This window comes from Lemur catta, chromosome X, assembly GCF_020740605.2.
Source record: "Lemur catta isolate mLemCat1 chromosome X, mLemCat1.pri, whole genome shotgun sequence".
NCBI classification, from domain to species: domain Eukaryota; kingdom Metazoa; phylum Chordata; class Mammalia; order Primates; family Lemuridae; genus Lemur; species Lemur catta.
In genome coordinates this window covers 50,173,805-50,179,255 of record NC_059155.1, presented here as the reverse complement: position 1 = coordinate 50,179,255, position 5,451 = coordinate 50,173,805, and the positions used below count along the sequence as shown (strand labels likewise).

At 38.0% G+C, this 5,451-nt stretch overlaps 1 pseudogene; it reads right to left on the bottom strand.

Moving 5' to 3' along the window:
• Positions 1-989: 989 nt before the first annotated feature.
• On the bottom strand, positions 990-1,976 carry LOC123628242 (annotated as a pseudogene).
• Positions 1,977-5,451: the final 3,475 nt, after the last annotated feature.

The following is a 5,451-nucleotide window of genomic DNA, read 5'->3' as shown; positions in this document are numbered from 1 at the left end:
GAGGTTGCTGTCAGCTAGGCTGATGCCACGGCACTCACTCTAGCCCAGGCAACAAAGGGAGAATCTGTCTCAAAAAAAAAAAAAAAAAAAAGTGTTACTAGAAAATGTCAACATCATAATGTCTTGCCAATTTCTTCCAATGGAACAGAATTTAGAATTATATATTTACATTTAAAATATTATGTGGTGATAATCAAGGTTCAAACACAGGATATCTGCAAAGGTTGAGCTAGTTTGGAAAATTTTAACAACCATTTCTAAGTACATGAAACACAATATTTTCATTAAAATATTTATAAATATATCATACAATACTGTTTCTGTACCAGTACAACATTGTACAATAAGCACAATGCCATCTGATTCTTACAAAAGAGACTCATTTAAACAAGTCAGTAAATAAACAGTAGTACTCACTTTTAAGGCATACAAATTGTAAAACTGCAGTTCACTTTCTTATGATCAGTTCTGTGCAGCAACAGAGAAGTAAAAATGAAACAAAGAAATCAAAATGGTTATACATGCAAGAAATCACTACTTACTGTTACATGGCAGCAGTCTGTGTCTATTCTATCCATCATTCTCTGCACATTCTTTTTATTTTTTTGAATTTCAAAATAGAAAGCACTTGTTTTGTACAGGTTCACAAAACAGCATAATAACAAAAACAATCCAAGAGCATATAATGTAGGTATTAGCTGACATTCACAAACTGTAGCCCAGGACTTATATCCATGACAGAATGTTTCCAAATCCAAGCAATGTCTACAGAAACCATTTCACACACACAAAAATATTGTCTGCCTACACAAAAACAGTTCATTATAAGAACAATCTTTCTTTTCAATTAGTGTATATATGAATGTCACAGTCTCCATCTTTTATAGTCAAATTTGATGTCACTACAAAAGAAAGCAAACTGGACCACAGTTACATGTGTTAACACTTGTAAAGCTGTAATGGCATAAAGATATTTATATCAATCAGGACTATAATATCTTTTTCCTTAGCAGTTTCAGGTAGCAACCTGAGAATGAAGTGGCTGATAACCCATTTACTGATGATTTTTGAGGTCTATTGGCAAAGGGAGGTTGGTAGTTAAGAGTGGGACTATTGCTGGTTCCAGTCATAATACTGGAAATGTGAGGAAACTGAAGATGAGAGACTGGATTGGAATAGTTGGGCTAGGCAAACAAGAAAAGCTGGAGAGAATAACTCCTATTGGATTATTGTCTTGTCGCTCCCAGAGTCACATTCTCATTCTCCAGCAGTTGTCAGTCCATCTGGTGACTAATCTTCATTCTTTTACAAGTAGATCAAACTGTGTATTTTAAAGGAAGAGGTCCATTCCTTCTCCAGATATAAATGTAGGTAACATCCATTAGTATATATTTATCCTTTAAAGATTCTTCTTCATACATGACATTAGTCTGGGAAGTATTAGGTATGTCAATTTTACTTTTGAGAAACTTCCTTAGGTGCATCAAAGTCATTGCAGCCAAACATTGTAAATATCTTTTATCATTCACCTCCTCCTTAGACTTCTCCTTGTCTTTGTTTGCCTCCCAAATTAAACTGTTCTGGTCTAAAAATTATTGTCTCATAATCAGTTATAATTCTCTTATCTTCATCTGCAACTTCTCTATTGTCATTAGTGCCATTAGCAGCAACAGCTGAAAGATGAGCTGCATAAAAATCCCTTCTCACTTCATGTTCTAAAAGGCCTGGAAGCAATCTATATATGATATATTGAGGATTTATATTTAGGAACTTTATATTCAGGAACAGAATGGTTTTGTAAATGTGAACATCACAGGACAATACTTGCTGGTCTGTAGGTAACACACAGTACAGGTTTTACAGAAGGAATGTAAACATTCTATTATCGTCCTGGCATCAATGAAGTATCCTCCACAAAGCACACACATTAAGTGGGGTTTTATCTCAGTGATTTTGATTTCAGTTGTTTGGTGCATTTTCGCATGATGAAAGATCCCAGGAAAGCAGCCGCTGAGAGGCTATCAAAGTGGGTAAAAAAAGACAATGAAAGTTAAAATTCATTCAGCAGAAAATAAATGTGGGCCAAGTGGCCATCTTGAAGTGAGCAGCAGATGCCACTGTCAATAGTGGAAGAGGAGCCTCTGCTGCCTCGGTGCTCAGCTGGGCAGCCTCCCAAGCCCAGCCCCTCCTCTGTGCCCCAGGGAGGGAGCACAGGGAATGGGTGCCATGAGCAATCAGTATTATTCTGCCAGGCTAGAAGATGTTTCTAATCCAAATCAGGGCTTCCTTGCCAACATTCCCTCTGCTCCTGCCCCTCTCACCCCCCCCCAACTCCTGCCTCCCCTCCAGTTCTCTTTTAAAAGGTGAAGCTGTTTTCTTTGTATTGAGCCAGCAGAGGGAGAAAGGGAGGCCCAATAACCTGACTAGAAAATGGAGGGAGTGTCTTGGAGGCAGAAGGCAGAAAAATAATAAAAATAATAATCATGGTTGCCATGGATTAATCGTTTTCTATTTGCCAGGCAATGTGCTGTGGGCTTTTTATGTTCATTTCTCTTTAATCCTACTAAGAATGCTATTTGATAGGTACGATTGTCCCCATTTTATAGAAACTGACAGACAGAGAGAGGTTAAGAAATTTGCCTAAGATCACACAACTGGGAAACTGAAAGCTGCAATTTTAACTTAGAAGCATTACCCCGGTATATCCTCAAAAACTTTCACAGCTTCTTATTTTCTGTGGGAAAAGCCCAGACATTCCAAAAGGTATTCGAGATCTCTTATGATCTAGCCCTAAAATACTTTTTCAGCTAAACCTGAGTTAATTCAAAGGAACCTAGTCTATTGAGGCTGGAAGTTCCCTTAGAGATCATCTAGTCTAATATCCTGCTTATATAGATGGGGAGACTGAAACCTAGAACTCATATAGTAAGTTAGTGGTGGTACCAGGAATAGAATCAGGTCTTCAGACTTGGTACAGTTCTTTTTCTGGTGTGTCTAGCTGAGAAAATGTTCCTGATAAAAGTTCATTAAATCAATACGTAAATGGATTGATGTTATACCTAAATGACAACAAGTGGTCTAATAATGATGTAGGAATGGAGGAATGTGTGGAGTGGGGTATTGATCTCAGACCAGAAGCTTGTGGGAGGCAAGAACAAGGTTTCTTGGGCCCTTCTTTATATATATATATATATATATATATATATATATATATATATATATATATATATATATATATCTTATTTGTATATGACCCAGTCAATATGACCAGGAACCTAGAAAATGCCTGATAGGGACAATGATTGATTTTTTTCTCAAAAGGTTGCCTCTCTCTCTCTCTCTCTCTCTCTCTCTCACACACACACACACACACACACAATCTCCCTCTCCCCAAGAAGCAGGGTATCCTGATTTGGATCCAGGCTCTGCTACTTATAAGCTAGCTGTGTTATTCAGATAAATTTCTTAACCTCTCTGAGCCTCTGATTCCCCAACTGTTCAATGGGAATAATAAGACTTGTTGGGAAGATTAAATGATATTATTTTATCAGTTAAGATTGTGTTGATTTTATGTAACAGAAATTCACCTAAAGTGGCTTAAATAAATAAGAGCTTTATTGTGTTACAAATAAAGCCCTTAAAGAAAAGCACATAAGTAGACCATAAATCATTAGGACAGTAGTTCCACAAAGTCATTAAGGATCAGGTTCTTGTGCTTTTTGGTCCCCCTATCCTTCGCATGTATATTTCTTCCTTGTGCTGTCTGCCAAGTAGTCATCACATTCTAGGCATGAAAAGACGAAGGTCAAAAGACATAGGATGAGTGCCAGCTGAGCCTATCCCTCATCATCAGGGAAAAAAAAACATTTCCTGGAAGCTTCACTCAGGGGGCTTTTACTTATATTTCATTGACCACAATGGGTCACATAGCCACTACTAGTTTTAAGGAGTCTGGAAGGGGAGTATTTTAAGTGGGTGCATTATTTACTCAAACAAAATCATAGTTCTGTACAGAAGAAGGAAAGAATGAATAGAAAGTAGGCAACTTGCAGAGTCTATCACAATGGTGTATGTGAAAGTTTTGGGACATAGGGCCAATTTGGTATATAAGAGATATTCAATAAATATGAGTGATTGACCTCTGAATCTGAGGAAAGCTCAGGTAATAGATGAAGTCCAAGTCATTCTGGCCCATTAGGCAGGTATTCAAGAACCACAGTCCCAGGTTGGGGCTCCCCACCAAGGTGTCTGCCTATATATCATTTTTTTAAGGAATTTGCAAGATGCTGGGAAATCCCTAAATACAAACATATAACAAAACCTCACATATTAAACTCTTGTCCATTGGCCTTGAACAGTTTCTGAGGCATTAATACTTAGCTTATTCTTTTGATCTAAGACATTGTCTCTAGGCTAAAATACCAACATGTTACCTTGGATAATGTGTTGATATTTTAAGCCCTTTGCATATCAGCACAACTAAAAACGTGAGCCATCAGGTGTGACCTGAAAGAAGCGGTGGTACATACATATGAAAAGGTGGAAGTGGAGTTTGGGAAAGTCCCAACCAGTGGGGAAGCAGGAAACCCCGGGGTAACTGTGTGGAGACAAGCAGCCAAGGTTAGACCTAGATGTTGGGCACAAGGAACCCAAAGGGAAGACATAAACCCCTGCCCACTTTACTATTTTGCCTGCCCACTTTACTATTTTGCTTTGAGATGGCCCTTCTGATCTTGCTTGTCAGCTAATTAGGGATACAGAGACACCAACAGGTTTGTCAGACTCTAGTGCCTTACCCTGCTCTCCAATCCACTGACAAAGCTTGGCCTCACTCTTCTTCCCATCACCATGGTTGGGATTTCTTTTTAGTTCAAAGGAGAACTAGAGCAGGAGTCAGGAGGTGTGTGTTCAATTTCTAACTCTGACACTCACTTGTTAGTAACATAGGGGAATTGTTCAGAGTATGCATTGCAAAGCTTAACTTTCCCACCTGTCAAATGAGGAGAGTAATCCCAACCTAGCTCACAGGACGACTATGTGAATGAAATCAGGTAATTGAAGGCAAGTGCCTTAAAAACAATAAAGCCTAATGTGTTGTACAAATGTAAGAAATTATTTTCTGGGTTTATCTATTACTAATTTAGTCATTCAACAACATTTACTGAGAGCTTACTATGTTTTGGGCTCTGTTCTAGCATAAGAGAAACTGTACTGTAGAAACCAAACAAGGTCCCTATTTTCTTAAAATTTCAATTCTGGTGTGAGAGCTGGAAAATAAACAAGGAAATATCAATTAGTAGTAAGGAAGTGTTATGATGGAATTAAGGAAGGTAATATGGTTGTGGGTGACTGAGTCTATCAACTAGTTTGGTCAGGAAAACAAAAGCCACTCCAAAGATTCCAGGTGTGAAAGGTTTTAATACAGGAATTAGGAGATGATATAACTATCGT